The sequence below is a fragment of the Bos mutus genome, chromosome 14, assembly GCF_027580195.1.
Source record: "Bos mutus isolate GX-2022 chromosome 14, NWIPB_WYAK_1.1, whole genome shotgun sequence".
In the NCBI taxonomy this organism is placed as follows: Eukaryota; Metazoa; Chordata; class Mammalia; order Artiodactyla; family Bovidae; genus Bos; species Bos mutus.
In genome coordinates this window covers 146,880-170,711 of record NC_091630.1, presented here as the reverse complement: position 1 = coordinate 170,711, position 23,832 = coordinate 146,880, and the positions used below count along the sequence as shown (strand labels likewise).

Genomic DNA, 23,832 nt, shown 5'->3' with positions numbered 1-23,832 from the left:
ATTCACTTGTTCTTCAGGCCTCTGCTGAGTGCCAGGCCCAGTGCGAACAGATGTCAGGCTGTGACGTTTTGGTGGCATCCTGACAGTCGCTAAGGATCAGGCAAATATGATGATCACAATTTCTACGAAGTGAAACAGTTCTAGTGGATGGAGAAACAGTTCTAGTGGAAGTTCACAGTAGAGGGTGAGGGGGGCTGATGGCTGACAGCCCAGCTCTCAAGACACCACTGCAGATGAGGAGCAGGATGAGAAGCCCTGGGTGGGACAGGAAGGGTGAGCAGAGGAGGACCAGGGTTCACACTGTGTGAGCAAAGGAGGACCAGGGTTCACACTGTGTGTGAGCAGAGGAGGACCGGGGTTCACACCATGTGTGAGCAGAGGAGGACCGGGGTTCACACATGGTGAGCAGAGGAGAACCGGGGTTCACACAGTTTGTGAGCAGAGGAGGACCGGGGTTCATGCAGTGTGAGCAGGGGAGGACTGGGGTTCACACTGTGTGTGAACAGAGGAGGACTGGGGTTCACACCGTGTGTGAGCAGGGGAGGACCGGGGTATACACAGTGTGTAAGTAGAGGATCGTGTGTGAACAGAGGAGGACTGGGGGTCACACAGTGTGAGCAGAGGAGGACCAGGGTGCACAGAGTGTGAGCAGAGGAGGACCGGGGTGCACAGAATGTGAGCATAGGAAGACTGGGGTGCACAGAGTGTGAGCATAGGAAGACCGGGGTGCACAGAGTGTGAGCAGAGGAGGACCGGGGTGCACACAGCGTGAGCAGGGGCAGACCACTGTGCACACAGTGTGAGCAGGGGAGGACCGGGGTGCACGCAGTGTGAGCAGAGGCGGCCGGGGGTCACACAGTGTGAGCAGATGAACTGCACCTAGCGACAAATGGGTGCAGCAGGCTAGCCTGTCTCCTGGGGCAGGTGAATGGGCAAAGCATGAGACTGCAACCCCACTGAGGGGCACTGGGAGGAGGCAAGTCTGAACAATGGAGTCAAAGATGATGATTTTGTTTGTGGCATGCCTCATCTGAGATATTTCTGGCTCACTCAGGCAGGAATGTCCATTTGGCATGCCATTCGTTCAGGAAAAGGAGCAACAGCTAGAGAAAGGGATCTGATAATTGTGTGCAAATAAATAACAGCTGAAACCATGGAAGTAGAAAAGAAGATTTTACATATAGACCTTTGCCGAAGCCTATTAGGGACATATGGGGGATTGTGATCTACTGGAAAAAAAGACAGATGGCAGAGCAGGAGAGGAGGACAGGGTGCTATTACGAAGCCGACAAGGTAAGAGGCAGAGCTGCTTTCCCTGCAGCCCACTGATGGGAACTCCAAGCTTTCACTGCCATAGGTGGGGCTTAGAGCCCCCATTAGGGAAAAAAGAGAATTTCCAGGAAGAGGGCTGTGTTTGTGTTAGTCACTCAGTCATGTCTGACTCTTTGCAACCCCACGGACTGTAGCCCCCCAGGCTCCTCCGTCCATGGGATTCTCCAGGCAGGAATACTGGAGCGGGTTGCCATTCCCTCCTCCAGGGGATCTTCCTGACTCAGGGATCGAGCCTGGGTCTCATGCATTGCAGGCAGATTCTTTACCATTTGAGCTGCAGCGAAGTCCTAGAAAGGGGACTGGAAAATAGCAAAAAGTGCTGAAAACCCAACTCTCCCTTCTACATTTCTTTTTATATCGGAGTTCTGGAGATCGGGTGCTTCACAATTCTATGCTGGTTTCAGGTGTACACACACACGCATCTGTTCTTTTTCAAACTCTTTCCCATTTATGTTGTTACATAATGTTGAGCAGAGTTCCCGTGCTGCACAGTAGGTCCTCGTTGGTCCCATTTTAAATAAAGCAGTGTGTGCTCGTCTCTTTTCACTCCACCACCACATCTGTTTGTCCCGTTTGTAGACACATCCTTTAACATCTCCCATTAAGCTGTCAGTTAATATGAATCTTAATATGCAGCTATGGTGTGCATGAGTGTTAGACTAAAACTCCACTGCTGGCAGCGTCTCTTGCCCCTTGGTGGGGACATCTGACATGATCAAGAGCTAGAAGTGAACAGCAGACACGCATCAGATTATTTGAACAGGACAGTAAAGCGTCTGCCCGCAATGCGGGAGACCTGGGTTCAATCCCTGGGTTGGGAAGATCCCCTGGAGAAGGAAATGGCAACCCACTCCAGTACTCTTGCCTAGAAAATTCCATGGACGGAGGAGCCTGGTGGGCTACAGTCCATGGGGTCATGAAGAGTCGGACACGACTGAGAGACTTCACGATTCACGAAAGAAACCGAAAGTGGTCAACATAACTTTTATAAAATATATTTTATTGACATTATGGATGATAAAGAGGTTTTCTAAATTATAAATCAATGTCATTTATGTAACAGCATTTCCAGAAAAATCTGTATTGCAGAAATGCTGTGTTTCCAAGAAATAGTAATGGTTTCTTCAACTCTGTATCTTACTCTTTGGATAGCCAATTATAATTTTCTGAAAAAGAACAGTTGCAAAACCAAATCAAACTAGTACTACAAGTGAAAATCAATGGAGACTTTCAGAGCAGTTTTGTCACTATTCAAGAATCAAACACCTTACCTGCCGGGCATCTCAAAATTTTTTTATGAAAGATGAGCTATCAGGGTAGATATTTTTTCTTTTTATAAAAATAACACATAATATTTTGTTTTACTTTATTTCATGTAAAGTAAACATGTGCAAACAGAAAAGCAGAAAGGAGTAAAAGCATTCAGGCCTGGTCTGAGGCTGGGTAATTAAACCAAACTCCTTCCTGACATCTTGTGTTATGCCCTGTGGAAATCAGCTAATCCCTGGTTTCCCTTTGACAGAAGCTACAATTCTGTTCTCAAATTAGATCCACAGAGAGTGAGACTCCTGAAGGGGCCTGCTGACCCACAGGCTATCAGGAATGTCTGCTGAATCAGTGGTTCTTCACTTTAAAACTAGTAAGTGGTGGGGAGTCCAGAGCTAATGTCTGGACTTGATCATCAAGGAAATGTAGCATAAGCATATCATTAAAGAGAGGGCGGTGACCACTGAAAGAACTAAATATGGAAACTGTTCAAAGTGGTCTCCTCTGGGAAGTCAGTGAGCAGTCAAGGAGGGTGAGGACTCTTCACTTTAAAACGAGTTAAAACTAGGCTGAAGCAGGAGCCTGTGATATTCATTATAAGATGTTCTGTACTTTCCAATTTTCTGCAACCAAGAGCATTTTTATTTAGAGAATATGAAAGTGGAAAAGAGAGGTTACATGTTATGACTGCATGTATGCTTACTTTGTGGGCTTCCCTGGTGGCTCAGTGGTAAAGAATCTGCCTGTGAGGCAGGAGACGAGGGTTTGATCCCTGGATTGGGAAAATCCCTTGGAGAAGGATTTCCCACTCCAGTATTCTTGCCTGGGAAATCCTATGGACAGAAAAGCCTGGCTTGGCTATAGTCTATGGGGTTGCAAAAGAGTTAGACATGACTTAGAGACTAAACAATGATTACTTTGTCTTATGTAGGCCAGGTTTTTGAACTTACATTCACAGAGTCACAAAAAGAGAAGACCGTCTATTTTGCAAAGAAAAAGGCTGAGACTCAGATAAGTTAAGCGAGCTGTCCAAGGTCACACAGCTAGAGTCAAGGCAAGAATCCAGCCCTTCCACAAGGTCTGTACCTTATCCACATGCTCTCAAGCTGCTGCTTACGAATCTCACGAAGCAGAGAATGCATTCATTCTCTTTTATGACATGTCAGACTACACCACAGACTTCCCTGGAAAATTATTATATCAGAGCTCGGCCTCATCAGACATTATAACTGTCTGACATTACAGAGAAAAAGGAAAATACTAAGAGGTGGGGTATGGAACTGGAATTTCCAAACTGCAGTCAGTGTTTAGGGAGGGGGGACCCTGGCACCTGCACAGCCACCCCTGCTCAGCTGACCACATGGCCACGTGGATTCGTGTGTCAAAGCTGCCATCACAAAGCACCACAGACTGGGTGGTTCACGCAACAAAAACTCATGGTCTCTCAGTTCTAGAGAACAAAAACGTCCAAAACCATGGTGTCGATAGGGTTGGCTCTCTCTGTGGGCTGAGAGGGAGGGTCCGTTCTGGGTTTCTCACCGTGGCTTGGAGACGACTGCCCTTTTCCTGGGTCTCCTCCAAGGTCTTCCTTCTATGCAAGCCTGCGTGTCCCGATTTCCCTTTTTACAACGGTACCAGCGGCACTGGATGGGCTTGCCCTCCTCCAGGGTGACCTCATCTTAAGTCATTACACCGTCTGTTGTTGCTGTTTACTCACTAAGTCACGTTAGACTCTTCTGCAACTCCACGGACTGCAGCCAGCCAAGCTCCTCTGTCCGAGATTTTTCCTGACAAGAATACTGGAGTGAGTTGCCATTTCCTCCTCCAGGGGATCTTCCCAAACCAGGGGTCGAACCCAGGTCTCCTATGTCTCCTGCTTGGCAGGCGGATTCTTTACTACTGAGCCACCAGGCAAGCCCAATTACAGCTGCAACAACTCAATTTCCAACAAGGGCACCTTCGGAGATACTAGGGACCGGGACTTCAACATATGAAAACGGGGGAACACAGTTTAACCTATAAAACCAGAAAATGACCAGATCCTTGAAGCCTTCCTCCAAATATGTACAGAGTTTACTGAAGATTTTCTTCATCTAGGAATGTGTCCCACTGAAAGCTAAAACTGGGACTTCCCTGGTGGTGCAGTGGCTAAGGCCTCTGAGCTCCCAACCCAGGAGCTCAGGTTCGATCCCTGGTCAGGGAACTAGATCCTGCCTGCCACAACTAAGCATTCTCATGTCACAGCTGAAGATCCCCCATTCCACAACTGAAGATCCCGCATTCCGCCACTGAAGAGCTGGTACGCTGCAAGGAAAATAAAAGACCCCGCATGCCTCAACTAAGACCCAGTGAGGACAAATAAATTAACAATTTTTTAAAAAATGACAATTAATTGGAAAGAGATTTGAAAGAAGAAATTCACTTTACATTTGAAAGTCTGAAAGTGTTAGTCGTTCAGTCGTGTCCGACTGCAACGCCATGGACTGTAGCCTGTCAGGCTCCTCTGTCCATAGGATTGTCCAGGCAAGAATATTGGAGTGGGTTGCCATTTATTGTTAAATCCTCTACCAAACACAATGGAAAATACTAACCATAGCATTACTTCCTCTAGATACATACTGTCTCTAGGATGACTTAGGATTGAAGGAAGTAAGAATAATTTAAATTATAAATAAATTCTATCTAACCATGGAGACACATCCACTCAATAGCTATACTGAAAGGTTAACCCTCAAGTGGCTGTGTCACATTTTGAGGGGTCTTGTCAATTTTAACTGTACAGCTGAATGAAGCCTGAGCACCTCAGACTGGGGAAACACATATAAAAATTTAAAATCCAATTTACTTTTCCATTCAACCATGGTATTTACCTTTTGCTTTCCACTCAGAAAGAAAAGCAAGGACGACAAATTTCCCTTTGATTTCTACTCTACTCTTCTTGGACAGGTCTTCACAGCAAGGACACTTCGCAGGAAGTTCACAAGGGGACATTTTCCCTTTTACTTGGTTTATCTGATCAATAGTTTTCCCATAACATGCAATTGCACATTTGCCTAAAAAGCTTTTGCAAATCTGTCTAACGTGGGACAGCTATTCTGGGTTGATCTTAAAAACATGCTCTGGCAGCAAACTGATCGAACATAGCAAATATTTCTTACAAAAGTAAATTATATAAAGCTGATGGTTTTCCAAATATCCCCACTCTGACTCTCAGTTTATCTGTTTTATACTAACTCACTCTTCACTCACTTTTCACAGACTCATTCAACAATTATAGGTGAATCCCAACCCCAAAGTGGGTTACTTTCCTTCAATTTATAACACCATTGTTTGGAATTGGAATGCATCATTTAAAATACGGGCAATGTTACCCATGCAGACTTGGTCTTGTGTATTCCATAAATCAATACCATAATGAGATAATGAAAAAAAGTATGTCAATACCCATAACAAAGAGTAAACTAAAATGAATTATGTTTACTGATGAAAAAGAGAACTTTTCTCCTTATCTTTAATCTTTTCTTAAACACTCCCTCCTCCTCCTCCTTGCCCTGACAGAAGGCTTTCCCCTGAAAATACCACTTTCTTTATAAGTCCAATTCTGATCTCTCCTTCAATTTCAAGGGCAAAGAGAAGTCAGCAGACTCCTTGTCCCCCACTGTCCCTGCTAGACACTTGATCTTCTTTTGTTTTGAGTGTAGCATTTTTTGATATAAATTATTTTTTTAATTTTTTTAATTGCAGGCTAATTACTTTAGAATATTGCGGTAGTTTTTGCCATACATTGACACGAATCAGCCATGGGTGTACATGTGTTCCCCATCCTGAACCCCCCTCCCACCTCCCTCCCCATCCCATCCCTCAGGGTCATCCCAGTGCACCGGCTTTGAGTGCCCTGTCTCACGCATCGAACCTGGACTGGTAATCTATTTCACATATGGTAATATACATGTTTCAATTGTATTCTCTCAAATCATCACACACCATGCCTTCTCCGGCAGAGTCCAAAAGTCTGTTTTTATATCTGTGTCTCTTTTGCTGTCTTGCATATAGGGTCATCGTTACCATCTTTCTAAATTCCACATATATGCGTTAATATACTGTACTGGTGTTTTTCTTTCTGACTTACTTCACTCTGTATAATAGGCACCAGTTTTATCCACCTCATTAGAACTGATTCAAATGCATTCTTTTTAATAGCTGACTAATATTCTACTGTGTATATGTACCACAGCTTTCTTATGCATTCATCTGCCGACGGACATCTAGGTTGCTCCATGTCCTGGCTCTTGTAAACAGTGCTGCAGTAAGCATTGGGGCACATGCAGACACTTGATCTTCCACAATCTCTTGAGGAACTCTGCTCCTTAAGGCACTCAGACGTGTGGCAAGTGATTCTCGTGACCCCTTTCCCAGAACAGACCCTCCAAACTCCTGCACACTGTGAACCTGGCCTTGTAGCCAGATTTCCTGGACAAAGGGGAGACCCCTGACCCGAGCCATCCCAGTCAGATTTCCTCTTTCTCAAAAGTCTAAAATTGAAATGGAAGAGGAAAATATCTACATTTGCGTCGATTTTTTCTTCATGCTCCAAATACTGACGAATCTCCAGCTGCTGTCAAGGCCTGTGGCAGAGCTTATACGACACCGTGTTTTCAGGAGGCGAAAACAAGACTGAGCTGAAGCCTCGTGTTCATGAGGGAAGATGGAACTAGGAGGAGGCTAAAACTGTAGCAGATTCTGAGGACAGAGCAAGGGTGAGGGTTGCGTCTTGCAGTTACAATGAAAAGCTAGCCTGTTTTACAAAAAGCGAGCTCACATCAAGAAGTCCTCTGCTTCGGGGATACCAAGGGGGAAGTGGGGTGGATCCAGAGACTGGAACTGACACGCACACTGCTGTGCACGAAACAGACAACTGGAGGGGAGCTCCCGCCAGCACAGGTGACTACATGGGAAGGAGATCCAAAACAGAGGGGACGTCTGTATACACACGGCTGATTCACCCTGCAGCACAGCAGACACCAACACAGCAGTGTGAGCAACCCACTCTGATAAAAAAGAACCTCTGCTTCCCCCTCACTCGTTTCCAATACTCATGCTTTTAATGCAACCAAAATTGATCGAATCTTGTGTGTTGGAATTTTTTACAATTGCAACACACTCTTTTTATTAGTAGACTTGAGCTATCTGTTTACATCATGGTTCTCCCAGTGCAAGATCAACTCGAATGGAAAAAAGAGAAGAACGTGGCTGCTCTGTAGGTCTCTCCCCCCGGGGACTGTAAGCCCCTCTGGAAGCTGTGATAATGCTCAGGACTTAGGAGATGCTCAGGCAGTACCTGAGGACCGGAACTGAATAAGAAACATGCCTTATGAGCTTGCAGATGCGACTGGAATGGAAAGAGTTAAAAAAAAATCACCCAGGATTTCTGAAAGAACACCTCACTGGGTGTGGAGAGTAAGTCTGGGAAAGGTGCCTTCTCTGGCATGAAGACAGGGTGGGAAAAAAAGCGGAAGGAGAGCCAAATACTTTCAAAGAAAAACCTTCTGTCCTAAGGAGAGAGTGACTTAACGGTCTGCAACACACCTGTGCCTGCCCAACGGCACAGTGATTAGGAAACACTGTTATCGCCTTCAAAAGGAAGCTTTCTGAAACATTAAATATGATAACCTCCTGCTGGATTTTTCCACAGCGATTGCAGTAACCGCTTCTAATCGTGCCCCTGAAAAGATAAGGCAAGTTGAGATCTAAGAAAGAGGACAGCAGCTGCCCAGGGAGAAATGCTGTTCCCGAGGGTGATCTATCAGCGTGTGTTCCACTCAAGGGACCAGCTCTGGTTCAAAAAAAATTGTTTTTTTTCTTCCGGAGTCCTTGGCTTCTGATAACTGAAATTATGAAGATGTAGGCAGTGACGGTCCAGGGAGTTGCACAACTGCAAATCAGCCTATTTAACTTCAAACCCTACATTGTTTTAACTAGTCAAATACAGATTTTCTAAGGTGATTAAAAAAAATCCTATTTACAAGATTCTAGAACACATTAGCAATCAAACATTTAATCTGAATTTTAATGCTGCTGCCAAAGAATGAAAAAATTATTAGGCTTATTTTCCCACCATTATATATTTATTTGAAGCACATGAAAGAACTTTCCTAAGTGTGACTACCTCACAGTGTCTTTCTCAAAGATAAATAGATGCTTCAGCTTATGTTTAATATAGGTCAAGCTCAATCATGCTTTTTTTTAATGCCGCAGAAAGGGAAAATACCCTGCAACTGGTTGAGTTACGGCAATATCAGGGTATGACCCAGGCGACGAGACGTCTCTTCCCGTGTGCCTCTGTCCCCTCGTGAAACCAACTGGAGGGAGCAGGAAACGGTTGGTGAATCCAATATTAAGAAGATTAACTTCACTGCCGTTTAGCAAGAAGCTGGAGAGGCTCTGAGAAGTTCGTTAGACCATACAACGTCTTGAAGCCTGACACAGCTCAGTAACTTGGAATGGAATGCTGCAAAGTCTTGGAAAAAAGGATCCTTCCCTCTCTAAATCCCTCCTACCTCTGCTCGCAGCCCCCACCAGCCCAGGATAATTTGGAACAGCACAAATTTTTCAGACCTTCGCATAAAAAGCTCAGAGGGTCAGGCCTTTCTTTCAAGTTGACTAACCTAAAGGTTACTTAAAGAGAGCAATTTGCTCATTCATTCATTCACTTATTCATCCGCTCAAGTTGTAGTTACTGAGTGCCCACTGAATTCCCAGTAATCCTCTAAGCATTGGAATATAGCTTCCAACAGGGGGAATCAGATAAGAAACCAAGAAGCAATACACAGCAGCACATGCACTATTTGCACACACTCACACACACAGGGGCATGGTGCTCAGTTGCTTCGGTTGTGTCTGACCCCATGGACTGCAGCCCGCCAGGCTCCTCTGTCCATGGGATTCTCCAGGCAAGAATACCGCAGTGGGTTGCCATGCCCTCCTCCAGGGGCTCTTCCCAACCCAGGGATGGAACATGTATCTGTTACGTGTCCTGCAGTGGCAGGCAGTTCTTTACTAGCACCACCTGGGAAGCCCACGTACAGGCATGCACACATTCGCCCTCCATATCTACAGAGGCGGGACCTGCAGTTCCCAAGGGCTGACTGCACTACCCCACTGTACATAACAGGTATGAGCATCAGTGAATTTCAGAGTCCTCAGGGGTTTTGGAACCCATCTTCCAAGGATACTAAGGAATGACTGTATTGAAGAATATAGTAAGTAAGTATTGGATTGGCCAAAAAGTTTGCTCACCCTTTTCCATATCTTACAAAAAACCCAAACAAACTTTTTGGCTAACCCAATACTATGACGCCGTAGAAATAAATCAGGGTAAAGATATAAAGGAGGGTGTTATTAATAACAATCTTATTAATTTTACAACTATAGCCTCAAGATGCCAATTCTTCAGTTTTCATATGATGACTACTTCTGTTCACATTTGGTAGTGCTGGTTGTACTCGTAATTCAGGGATGATTCTAGATGGTGGGCTCTTAAGAGCTTGCCCCTCACCTGTACATCTCAGTGAAGGCTCTTAATCCCGATCCCTGGGACACTGGGGATAAAGAGCAAAGGTTTCAGGGAAGGAGTCACATCTCCCAAGCTGTACGCTCGTCTCCTGAGAAAGGCCTGGGAATGGCCACAGTCACACCTTGTGTGCAGCTTTCTGGTTCTCGTGCATCTTTACAAAGCCATCTTTAAATGATCCACCCCTGACTGGTTTACTCTAGTGACTCACAGTTTTGTCACGGACTGGCCACATGGCATTGTGGATGTGTGTGTGTGTGTGTGTGTGTGTGTGTGTGTATCCAAACTCCCCCCTGCATAAGGATACAGCCAGGGGCCCACCCTACTCCATTATGACCTCATCTTAACTAACTACACTGGCAAGGATCCTATTTCCAAAACACTTCGGGGAAAGGACCTCAACACGCGAATTGGCAGCGGACATACTTAACTCATAACAAAGAGTAGAATCTGTAAATGTGTTAAAAAGGACTGGAGAGGAGAGCCAAAAATCAAGGAGACCAGTGTGGATACGAAACCAGACAGAGGGAACCTGTGAAGTGGGGGCAGGAGGCTCCCTGGGCCTGGGACCAGCCCCAGGGTCTCACTATTCCCGCCTGGGCCTCGGGGGCCTCAGAGACGGAAGAGCCGCCCTGCAGTGGGCACGTGGCTTCTGTGAGGCTGGAAGGAGGCAGTGGCAGATGAGAACGAACTCTGCTGTGTCCAGCTCAGGCCTTGGCTGTGCAAGAGCATTCTGTGCCATCCCCAGCTTTCAGGACTCCTCCCCGTCACGCGTGCAGCACGTACTATCCGTAGCACTCACTCAGCAAAGCTAGGTACGTTCCTTCTCTACAACTATACCAGCGAAACCTTCCATTTTCCCAAAGTATGCCCACACATATACAAATACGAATGTATCTTAAAACATTAGGTAGCTGAGAATGTATTTTATAAATCAGTGTCTGAGATTCATCCTTTAAAATTGTTCCAGATCATCTTTCCAGGCCTTATGGACATTTTCAAAGAAAATATGACTTAATTCAGGACTTGAAACACTTAAAAAGTTATATTCATTGTTTCCTCTGACAAATGCAGACTGATAAGCATACTGGGGACACAGTCTCCTGTCATTTCATAATTACTGAGGCAAAGATAAATTTGTAGAGAGTATATTTTCCGGCAGAATGAGAAATAATGATTCAGGGACACCTATAATTGAAAATGAAATGTACTCACATAAAAATTGTAGTGTTCAAAAAACCTGAAAACCACTAAATCCATTTCAAAATTTTGTTTCCCAAGTGTTAGATGGATTAGGATAGAGCACCTGGGTTTGTTAATTTAAGTCCCTCTTTCAGCCAGGGATTGATACAATGAAGACCTGTGACATGGAGACACTGTTGAATAGTTGTTTATCCAACACGTGTACATTATTTGGGCTTCTCTAATGGCTCAGTGGTAAAGAATCCACCTGCCAATGCTGGAGACACAGGTTCAATCCCTGGGTCGGGAAGATCCCCTGGAGAAGGAAATGGCAACCCACTCTAGCATTCCTGCCTGGGAAATCCCATGGACAGAGGAGCCTGGTGGGCTACAGTCCACGGGGTTGCAAAAGAGTCAGACACGACTTAACAACTAAACACCACTACCGACAGCGTACCTTACTGAGCCACTGATAAATCTCACCAACCAAAGCTGCTTGTTTCTTAGTTTTACCCAAGTCTTGCTGTGTTAGGGCCATGGCTAATGACCAGCAGACAACTGTCAATGAGTCAGTGCTGTTCAGTTCACTGAATCTTTTACGGTGGATCAGGCCTGATCTCTTACGATCATTTAGTCTAGTGCAGGAGAGCAAATATATCATAATAATAATCAACACCCTTCGGTACTCTGATACAACACAGGGTGCTGAACGCTGTACCTAGGTCTATATTCACTCTCTCAATTCTCCTGTCAGCCCCATGAAGTGCCACTGTCACCCCAGGTGAGCCACGGGAAAACTGGGCTCTAGACAGGGGGGACTGCTGTCCAAGGTCACACACCTGGTCTGTCCACTTTGTTCGTGGAGAATCTACTTTGGTCTGTCACTCTGAGATTCAGTAGTTCCTTGTCACCATAACAGGAGTGGTAGGTCAAAAGAGGGTATGATGTTCATGTCATTTGTGCACTCTAAAGTGTAAATAAAGGAAAATCAACCCACAAGATCCAGAGACAAAACATAAAAAAGTCTTCCATCCGACAATAAGCGCCTAAGCTGCCCACCTTAAGACGAACGAGATCAACCCAGTTCACCACGAGCTCCACCACTCCTGACTGTCTTAAGACTACAGTTAATGAGCAGGTATTTTGGGCCAGTGGTTCTCAGCCCTGAATGTACATTAAAATCACCTGGGGAGCCTATAAACTGACTAATATCCAAGATAAATCTCTGACTAATTAAAATCAGGATCCCTTATGGAGGGATCCAGACATGAGCATTTTTAAAGCTTCCTTAAATAGGAAAGTATGCAGAGTACATCATGAGAAACGCTGGGCTGGAAGAGCACAAGCTGGAATCAAGATTGCCAGGAGAAATATCAATAACCTCAGATATGCAGATGACACCACCCTTATGGAAGAAAGTTAAAAAGCCTCTTGATGAAAGTGAAAGAGGAGAGTGAAAAGGTTGGCTTAAAGCTCAACATTCAGAAAACTAAGACCATGGCATCTGGTCCCATCACTTCATGGCAAATAGATGGGGAAACAGTGGAAACAGTGTCAGACTTTATTTTTGGGGGCTCCAAAATCACTGCAGATGGTGACTGCAGCCATGAAATTAAAAGACGCTTACTCCTTGGAAGGAAAGTTATGACCAACCTAGACAGCATATTGAAAAGCAGAGACGTTACTTTGCCAACAAAGGTCTGTCTAGTCGAGGCTAGGGTTTTTCCAGTGGTCATGTATGGATGTGAGAGTTGGACTGTGAAGAAAGCTGAGAGCTGAAGAATTGATGCTTTTGAACTGTGGTGTTGGAGAAGACTCTTGAGAGTCCCTTGGACTGCAAGGAGATCCAACCAGTCCATTCTTAAGGAGATCAGTCCTGGGTGTGCTTTGGAAGGAATGATGCTAAAGCTGAAACTCCAGTACTTTGGCCACTTCATGCGAAGAGTTGACTCATTGGAAAAGACTCTGATGCTGGGAGGGATTGGGGGCAGGAGGAGAAGGGGACGACAGAGGATGAGATGGCTGGATGGCATCACCGACTTGATGGATGTGAGTTTGAGTGAACTCTAGGAGTTGGTGATGGACGGGGAGGCCAGGCTTGCTGAGATTCATGGGGTGGCAAAGTCGGACACGACTGAGCAACTGAACTGAACTGAACTGAAGTGTCTCTACACTTAGGAGAAGGTGATGGCAACCCACTCCAGTGTTCTTGCCTGGAGAATCCCAGGGACGGAGGAGCCTGGTAGGCTGCCGTCTATGGGGTCACACAGAGTTGGACACAACTGAGGTGACTTAGCAGTAGCAGCAAGTTTCTCTAACATTGGGCTTCCCATGTGGCTCCACAGTAAAAACAAAAACAAACAAACAAAAAACCTGCCAATGCAAGAGACGCAGGAGACATGAGTTCGATCCCTGGGTTGGGAAGATCCCCTGGAGGGGGAAATGGCACCCCACTCCAGAATTCTTGCCTGGAAAAAAAAAATCCCTTGAACAGAGGAGCCTGGGGGGGCTACAGTCCCTGCACAAAGAGTTGGAATGACTGACTTAGTCCGCAAGCAAATGTCTGTAACACATGGGCAAGTTTGAGAACGACTGTTAGGCTGTACACCAGTGGTGATTCTGCCCTCCAAGGGACACCGGGTGATGTATGGAGGCAGTTTGTCATTACAAGCAGGGACGGAGGATGCCACTTGCAGCCAGTGGGTGGAGGCCAGAGATGCTGCAAACGTTCTACGTTACAAAGGACTGATCCAGTCCACAATGTCAGTGGCACTGAGGGTGAGAAACGCAACGCTCCACTTTGGTTCAGTTGATCTAACTTGTGTACAACCTACTTGCAGGGGCTGTGCAGTCAACTAAGTAGAACTGCACATCTCTCCGCTAACCTCACGTCTCTCCGCTAACCTCACATCTCTCCGCTAACCTCTGCGCACAGAAGTGAAGGACCAGGTGAAGGTGGCCCAGGCTGCCTCACAGTGTGCTCAATCTTGACTGTGTCTGAACCAGCCCTTCTGAGAGATTTGGGATGGAAATCTTCATCATGCTTTCTTATGAACACTTCAAATCAGGAAATGAGACTCCAATGAAGCCCAAGTTGATATACCATGCCTTCTCCAAAGCAGTGAATGGCACCTCAGTGAATACTTGCAGTTCTCTCCCTGGAGGGCATCTTTTGGGCAGCAGGTACTGGTGACCCTCCCCCTGGAGTAGGGAACGGCTATCCTCTCCAGCATTCTTGCCTGGAGAATCCTGTGGACAGAGGAGCCTGGCGGGCCGCAGTCCATGGGGTCGCAAGGAGTCGGATGGAACTGAAGCAGCTTAGCACGCACGCGCTGCTGACCCTCACAGAGACAGCAGCAAGAGTATCAGAGAGGTAATACCCCCAGCAGGCAACCTTAATGAAAAGATGAGTTGGTAAAATAAGTTTTACTCCTTTCCTCACCTCTCATGGGACCCAGTACATTCCAGAGTGGCTAATGCTCACAGTGGGGCCCTTCTGGGTTCATTTCCATCATCATCTTACATTCCCACTCTACAACCAGTGTTTTCTGGGGTTCTATCCCAAATAAAATTCTTATACTGAGATGTTCATCTGAGGTTCTGCTTCTAGGGAACACAAAAATGAAACAAATCTCGAAACACGTGACACTATCAGATACGAATGACACTGGAAAATGAAGTGGACAGAAAGGTACACAGAGAGATCAGAGTCAATAATGGTGCAAAAATATACCTTCAAAAAACCACTATTCACAGACTCATAGAGAACAGCCAAGTCACTGCATCCACAAAACAAGAGGATGCTATAGATATAAAAAGAACGAACAATGAGACCAAGAAAATGTGCTGGAACTTAGCAACAGAGCAGATAAACTTTCTAAAGATTCAACACAAGAGCTGTAGATACAAATCTAGTAACTGACCGTGAAAATGAACAAACACGGCACAGAACAGCAATCAGAGGGAAAGGTAACGACAAAGATTAGCTTCTTGCTGGGTCAGTACAGAGGGTCCTGTATCCAGCCACCAGGATCTGCACCCTGAGGCACTGACACCAGAGGAGAGGAACTGCCGGACACAACACCAGAGCGAGTTCCAGAACCGGAGCAACAGAGCCTTCAGACCACAGGCCCCAATCCACTCAGCAAACGGCCCCCTAAATGTCTCAGTTGTTTTTTCTTCATGACATTCCCAGGCACAAAGAAATACCCAACAATCCGATTTACTAAGTAGCTAAGTCCTAACAACATAGTACATCTTTGAAAAAAATGAAAGGGTGAGTCGCTCGGTCATGTCTGACTGTCTGTGACCCCATGGACATAGGCCCGACAGGCTCCTCTGTCCATGGGATACTCCAGGCAAGAATACTGGAGTCATTCCCTTCTCCAAGAGATCTTCCCGACCCAGGGATTGAACCCAGATCTCCTGCATTGCAGGTAGATTCTTTACCATCTGAACCTTCAGGGAAGCCCCCAGTGCATCTTTATGTCCTGAAAAATTAGCGTTTGTTGGGCACTATGCAACTTCTCAAGCCTTGAAATCATATTGGATACTGCTGCCTCTGTTTTCTGTTCCACACTACTTTTCACTTAGCACTTATTTTAATGTCTTATCATAGCAATTGCAGAAAATCCATCTTTGCAAAGATACTGACATCACTGAAGGAATGTAGCAATTTAACGTTGAAACTCCCTTTACTGGTCTGCCTGGTGTACAACAGATGCTGCTGCCTTCCTTGAAACTTTAAAATGTTCCACACGGTGTCCTGGTGACTCACTGGTGCACCCTGTGGAACCTTGGTAGTTTGGGAACTACCGCTCTGGTCTGTTGCTGCTGCTAAGTCACTTCAGTCATGTCCAACTCTGTGCGACCCCATAGACCACAGCCCACCAGGCTCCCCCGTCCCTGGGATTCTCCAGGCAAGAACACTGGAGTGGGTTGCCATTTCCTTCTCCAATGCATCAAAGTGAAAAGTGAAAGTGAAGTCGCTCAGTCGTGCCCGACTCTTAGTGACCCCATGGACTGTTGGTGTCCGTTAAAGTGCTTAGAAGAATGATTACCAAAAGCCTCACACCTTGTCAAGTTACTCTACACAACTGAGACTATCAGAGATAAAAAAGAAATATTAAGACTTTCCAGAGATAAGAAATAGTTCACACATGAGAAAAAGAGAAGGAGAATGGCATGAGACCAGCGAGAAAAGAGACCAAAGACATTACCACGTGTTTGCTTCCCAAACGCCCTTTCTCAGAAAGCTGCTGAAGACTGTGCTCCAGCAAAACTGGGGAGTGAACAGTGGAGGTGATGTTTGACCAGGAGAGCAGGGGAAAGCTGAGGACAGCCCGGGGAGGATGGCCACAGCCAGGCCAAGATGGAGCCGCCAGAGCGGCAGGGCTCCAGGAGCAAAACAAGCAGAACGGGTGGATTATTTGATATGTGTGAACATTTCAAAAAATTATTGCTAGAAATTTGACACGTTAGTGCTGCATTCAGAAAAAAAAATTGAGCTAGGCATAAGAAAACAAAGCAAATGGAAAAAAAAGAGAAAAACTGTTAGTATTAATAACCGCAAGACTCCTGATCATAGAATACTACTTAACTCGAAAATAGAGCAATACGGACATCATTCTAATTTTATATACATAAACCAATATAGTCAGTAATGGCTAAATTTGATATATCAAGAAATAGCAGTATAGGCATATTATTCAGAATATTAGAATACGTATTCTAGTATGTAAAAATATGTATCCCGTATTTTAAATAGTCTGCCCATAATACTGCTATTAGAATATTCTAAATAATATGCCTACATTGCGATATATTCTAATATTCTGGGGAACAGGAGAGAAGATATGAGGGAGGGTAGGTGAAGGAATGCTATAAACATGAATTATTTTGACTTAGAAAAATTCTAAAAATGAAGTAGAGAACAGAGCAAAAAAGAAAAGCCATTAACTTGATCTTCTACGCAGACGAAAGGGTGTTGCAGACGAAAGTGCATGAGGCGCAGGGCCCCAAAGAACCATTTAATTCCTGGGTTTTCCGTTCCCCTCTCCTGTGTGGTCCTCCCGGGCACGTCACCTCTTCTGGGAAGCACTCCTTTCCACCTCATATGGACTTAGTACCTTCAGATATTCCGTAAGTTCTGTTACAAGATTTCCTCCTTTGCAATTTATATGCTTATAGAACTTACCTGTAATTTATATAAATGCAGTTTATTACTCTACACCTGTCTCCCCCTCCAGGCTGTTCCATTTTAGAAGAGCAGGAATTTCATTTCATTCCTCTATAGATTTTTGCTTCAATCTACCAACAAGGTCCACCTTACTAACCATCCTAAGACAAATGGTTTTCTTCCTTCGTTTCTGCTTTGGTTGCACCGGGTCTCTGCCGCAGCGTGCGAGCTCTCTCTCTCGGCAGCGCTGGGCTCCTCTGGTCGCAGGGGCTCCACAGGGTCTCTTTAGTTGCAGCACCGGCTGCACGGAGGGGCTTGGCTCCCCGACCAGGGATCGAATAGACCCACACCCCCTGCATCGGAAGGTGGATTCTTAGCCACTGGACCACCAGGAAAGTACCGAAAAATTATTTTAATAACTAGTTGTATAGCAATGTTACACCGTAACTCGCAATTCAAACTGCCTCCCCTTTTCTTCCTTCTTCTTCATATTTTATCATCTCTGAATTGGGGAATGGCCTTAAAGTTTCTGAAGGCCTGGATGGAAACCAAGTTCTTACATAGAGTATTCATAATTTTTCCTCTCATTCATCAAGGGCCCTCCCAATCTGAGGACACTTTAGATTATCTATCTGCCTAAGTACTTGTTAACATTCACACTGACATTCTAAATTTAGATCTAAATATTTATTAGAACCAACTTGCAATTCAGGGCTTCCCTCGTGGTTCAGCAGTAAACAATTCACCTGCCAATGCCAGAGATGCAGGTTCCATCCCTGAGTCGGGAGGATCCCCTGGAGAAGGGCACGGCGATCCACTGCAGTACTCTTGCCTGGGAAATTCCATGGACAGAGGAGCATGGTGGGCTATAGTCCATGGAGTCACAAAGAATTGGACATGACTTAGTGACTAAACAGCAACAGAACTTGCAATCAGAATCACAGGGGATGTGTTTTTCCCTCTTTCTACCACTACCAAGTTTGAAATGAGTTCCTTTGTTGTCCCTATCTGTGTGATGGCTTAATTTTCATTTAACCCTGCACTGAAGGGATAACATTTTGGTGTCCCAATTTTAAGCAGGTATCCTGTAAGACTCCCCATCTTAGTTTTTCTTTCCTAAGGATACATAAATTTATCTTCCACTGGATGGTCTCTTGGATTCCACAAAATACAGTACTAAATAACAAAATAATAAAAAAAGACTAAAGTATATTTTTATTTAGTAACAGTTACATATTTTACATTTTAAAATAAAAACACGGGTTTCTTTGGGCTAATAAGATTTTGGCATTCCTATAATTACTAGAAAAATTTTCAGAGTTTTGAATTTTGCTTTTTTGGTTAAATCCTTATTTGCCTACTATCCCTTCACAAAACACTTTTCTTCATGTTCCTGCATATCAGCATTTTAAGACACAGTTCACATTTTTCCACTAAAAACCACAGCAGCCTACGCTGTGGTTTGGTTGAAGGAAAATATCTGAGGTGACTAAAAATCATCAGTGAAACACAGTCTTGTGGGATCGTAACTCACCCCACATGGCAAACGAACTCCGCTAGGCCATCTCTTACATCAGCCAGTTTCTTAGCAGGGTAAATCCCAAACTGTCCCCTGTGCCTGCATTACAGAACCCACGATTGAACCCTCTATCCAGAAACAAGACTTAGCTAAGCATGAGATCTGACATACTGTACGGTCAGTCATCATTTAGTGCAGACTACGTTCCAGGCAATGAGCTAACCACTTCACACAGGCAATCACTCCACTCCTCACGATGAACCTACTAATTGAGAAACTGAGGCTTGTCGTTAAATACCTTGTACAAGATCACAAGCTAGAAAGCGGTTGCGTGCAAATTTAAGCCCAGACAGAATACATCTAAAGCCTACTCTCTAAACCACTGCTTTTTACCTCTTTGAGGGAAAAAAAAAATTTGCAACAGGAAGAAACAAGGGCAGTCTGAAAGCAATGCAAACAAACTGGACATGTCAGTTGCAGCATCCTCAGCAACTGCTGAACTTCAGTCACAGCCGCCTGCATCTGTGCACATGCTGACACTTCAGTCCACAGAGGGGAGCAGCAGTCTCGAAAAGTACTGAGCTCGAGTATGGGGCATCCTTTTAATTTCCGTGATAGCCATGACTAATCATGAGCTTTTCCATCTGGCCTATTTCGTGCTGGGGATGGGGCTCATTTGCGTGGGTCTGTTTGGACATTTACTTCCGGTGCACGTTACATATTTTCTCATAAGTCTCACTCTGCAGGCCAGAGCCAAAGGCAAGTGCTATTACAGATCAAAGCCAGCGAAGTGGGTAATGAGGTTTGGTGCATAAAACACGTTATAAACGTGGGGGGAAATTCTGGCTTTTCTTTAACATTAACTGCTTTGAAATGCATCATCTGAAGTAGAATTCTCAGTAGCCCACAGGCTGCCAGAGAGGAACTTCCCCTCCACACGGACCACCGGTAGCCTTGGTTAGATGTGTTTCACAAATGTAGACCCTGTGCAATGAGCTATTTTTAACACATACTCCAGGGTATGTGTTAAAATGCACCACTGAACGAGAGGAGCACCCCTCGCCCAGCAGAAAGAAGGAACTAAAAGGTCAGCTTCACTTAAGGAATATGGTCTGAATCCTCAGACTGATACACAAGCTTAAAAAAGAGACAATTAAAATATCTAAGCAGACAGTTTTCACCTCCTCCAGTAGAACGTGTTCTTACTTATTTGGACATGGAGGTCCCTGAGCCACAGAGGGGCAAAGGCACAGTGGTTCTAAATATAGCATGAAAAGGATAACTGCCCTTTCCCACCACTTGTGAAGTCATGTCTGGCCCCTCTTTTGTTAACTGTCTTTCAAGGCTGGTCTATGTTAAGTAAGTGCTTCCTGGGTTTATAAAGTCCTTTCTTCACCCCTCTTCTCTACAGGGAAAGGTTCGGTTTCCTTATCAGATGCCAAATGTTTATCGCCGTGGTCTAACAGCATGAATGCTGGAGGATGGGAGTTGTAAAAAAGGGTCATTGATACGTCCCCAAATTCCTTCTCTCTCTCCCTCCTTCCTTCTGCCTGTCCTGCCATTTCTTCCTCCCTAACACATTCTAACAGCTTAACATATGCCAGGTGCATGCATGGATGCTCAGTCGCTCAGTCGTGTCCAATTCTTTGCGACCCCATGGACTGTAGCCCACCAGGCTCCTCTGTCTGTGGGATTCTCCAGGCAAGAATACTGGAGTGGGTTGCTGTTTCCTCCTCCAGGGCATCTTCCTGGCCCAGAGACTGAACCTGAGTCTCTTCCATCTTCTGTATTGGCAGGCGAATTCTATACTACTGCACCCCCTGGGGAGCCCAGTGTATGCCAGGTACTACTGCTTTATGTCCTGGAGTAAAAATCACCCTATTTGTCTTACTAATCTCCACTGCTTCACACGCACGTATGTTAAGTTGCCTCAGTTGTGTCTGACTCTGCAACCCTATGGATGGTAGCCCCCCAGGCTCCTCTGTCCATGGGCTTCTCGAGGCAAGAATACTGGAGTGGGTTGCCATGCCCTCCTCCAGGGGATCTTCCCGACTCAGAGATCAAACTTGAGTCTCATGTCTCCTGCATTGACAGGGGGATTCTTTACCACTAGCACCAGCTGGGAAGCCCTCCAAGTACTGCACAATCAGCCTTTAATGCCCTACCTCACTGCTTACTGCAAGAAGAAGCCACGTCTTATTCCTCTGAGGCTTCTCTTAGTCCCTGCATGATATCTTGGGCTGGTGTCAGTGTGCAGCAGAAAAGCTGATGGAGTGTTAGATAACCTGATTTCCAGCTCCATCACTGACAAAGTAACCTGGGACCAGTCACCCAACCCTGGCATTTCCATTTCCTCCTGTACAAAAGGGGAATTACAACAGCTGTCCACTCATCCACAAAGGGGTGACCTGGAGACAAAATCATAATGCATGTGAAGCCCCTCTACAAACCTAAGTCCTGCTCAGGGAGGTGCCCCCAAGTATAGCTCAGGATCAGGTGCCCACATCCTAGGGCAGCTGGGTGGGCGCAGGGGGCCACTCACCTCACTAGTCTCGCCAACTTCATGCTAGAAGCATGCTTGAGGGAGTGAGCTTATGGAAATATGAAACCAAGTGTGACATTTCCCTGCCTTAAACACTTCACCCTCAGAATGAAATCCAACTCTAACAAGCCCTACCAGCCTTGACCCTGCTCGATCCTCTCATCTTTTCTCACTCCTGCCCCTCAGCAAGGTCTAAAGGGTACATTCTTCCCACTCAGACTCAGCTACAGCTGACAACCAAGCTCTTTTTTGGGCTGAGGCACTGGCCTTCCACTAGCCCAAGGGGGGTTCAGCTTCCCTTCCCATGGGCAACCACCGCAGCCCATAAAGCCCTTTGAAGTTCACATCTTCATCCAGTTCTGAGGCCATACGCCAGCAAACTAGCCACCCTTCTCCTGCACCCCTTCTCCCTGTCCGCTGCCCCCAGCACTGCATAAAGTGGTGGCGAAAGTGACATTTCAGCGACTCTCCACACCAAGCACTCCTGGGGTGGCACTGAGGAAGCAGCTTTGAGCGACAGGGTGAATGTCAACAACTGTCTCTGACGTTCTCGCTTGAGTCTCCAGTTTTCGGGTTCAGTTCCACGGGAGACTTTTGCACTCAAGGATAATTCTGCCCACCCCTCACCTCCACTCTCAGAACATTCTACACTCCTTGATCTCAACAAATTCTGAAGAAACTGACTTTATTGTTGCTTCAGCTACAAACAAGTTGATATAGTTCAAATTATGATTTTACTATTAATATAAGGGCAACCCCCCCACCCCCCACCCTCCACCCAAAGCTTCCAAAGGCATTTGTGCAGGTGTGCCCTGCCCTACTCCAGAGCGTGCGCTCCTGGAGTCATGGGGCACAACATCGCACGGCTGGATGCAGGGTCCCTGTTCTCCACTCCCTAAAAAGGGAAATGAGTCTGTAGTGTGGAGATTTCTGATCTTAACTTTGATGCACGTTTGGTTTGACACTGACTTAACTGGCATAGTTTATTCACTATTTAAAGTCTGAATTGCAGTTTAGTCTCTTTGCTCACCATGTGCCCAACAATGGAGGCTCCATCACATTGCAAACTTGGGCCATATCGCGGCAGATCCCTCTTGACAGCCAGACACTTGGTGATTAAGTTGGGGCTCACTGTCCATTCCTGCCTCTCCCTCCGGGTGGCTGCACAATGACCGTTTCGGTCCGTGGCCGCCGCCTGATGTCAGCACGCGAGGAGCGCGAAGAGCATCTTGAGTCCAATAACTGATGACACTTCCACTGACTCAAGCAGACAGCTGAAGCAGAAGTCAGTATCAGTCTCACCTTGAGCTTTTAAGTCTGACAGACCTGGGTATTTTCTGTTAGTTGAAGCAAATAACCTGTTATCTATCAACCTCAGTTTCCATTCAGTAAAATTAGCAACAGTAGCACTAGCCTCAAAGAGTTACTCAAAGTGTAACAGCAACAACGGTAACAAATGCAGGTTGCATATATTAAGTCCTCAAGAGCTGTGAGCTGTTGCTGTGATTCCTTTTGCCCAGAGCAATGGTCTCCTAAGATTACAGTTCTATAGTACAAGAAAAATAAAAAATAAAATAAAAATTTAAAAATATAAGCTCTAGTAGAGGAATAGGGAAAGTCTGTTCCTTAGAAGGGACAAGTTCATCTTCATTTGAATTATAGAAATAATTAAGCACAGCAAGCATTTGATATATGCCCCCTGCTTCCTTTAAGAAAATGCTCAGAGTGCTCTTCCTTATAGCAGCCCAGTAAATAAACATTTATTTATTCTCATTTTTCAGAAGACACTGAGGCTCGGGGAGGTTAAGATCCTTCTACGACAGAATCTAAGACTAGAATGCAGGCACTGAAATTTGCTGGGCTTCATTTCAGAAGAAATGTAGCCCTTGATTACATTACTAGTGGTACAGCCCTCTGTGCCATTAGTAGATGGACAGAGGAGCCTGGGGGGCTATAGTCCACGGGGTTGCAAAGAGTTGATGTGACTGATCGAGGCACACACACACACCATTAGTACAGGCAGTGAGTTTCCACTAGGGGGCACACGTCATGAAATGAGCGGTTGTATCAGCATTCGTTGAAGAACTCAACTAGTCTCCATCTGCTCCCTCAAAAAACAAACCAGAAAAAGCAATCTAAGTAAAAAAAAAAAGTATTTGCCATATAAATATATATTTAATGCAGCTCCCTTAGCCCTCGCATCCAACTAGATTACATCAGCACAGTCTTTCCTATGTAGAAAT

The 23,832-nt window shown here is 45.4% G+C and overlaps 1 protein-coding gene across 1 annotated transcript in view; it reads right to left on the bottom strand.

Annotated features, from left to right (window-relative positions):
- SNTB1 (syntrophin beta 1) overlaps nt 1-23,832 on the bottom strand; it is a 251,822-nt gene that overhangs the window by 224,349 nt on the left and 3,641 nt on the right. The gene's annotated exons all lie outside the window — the stretch shown is intronic.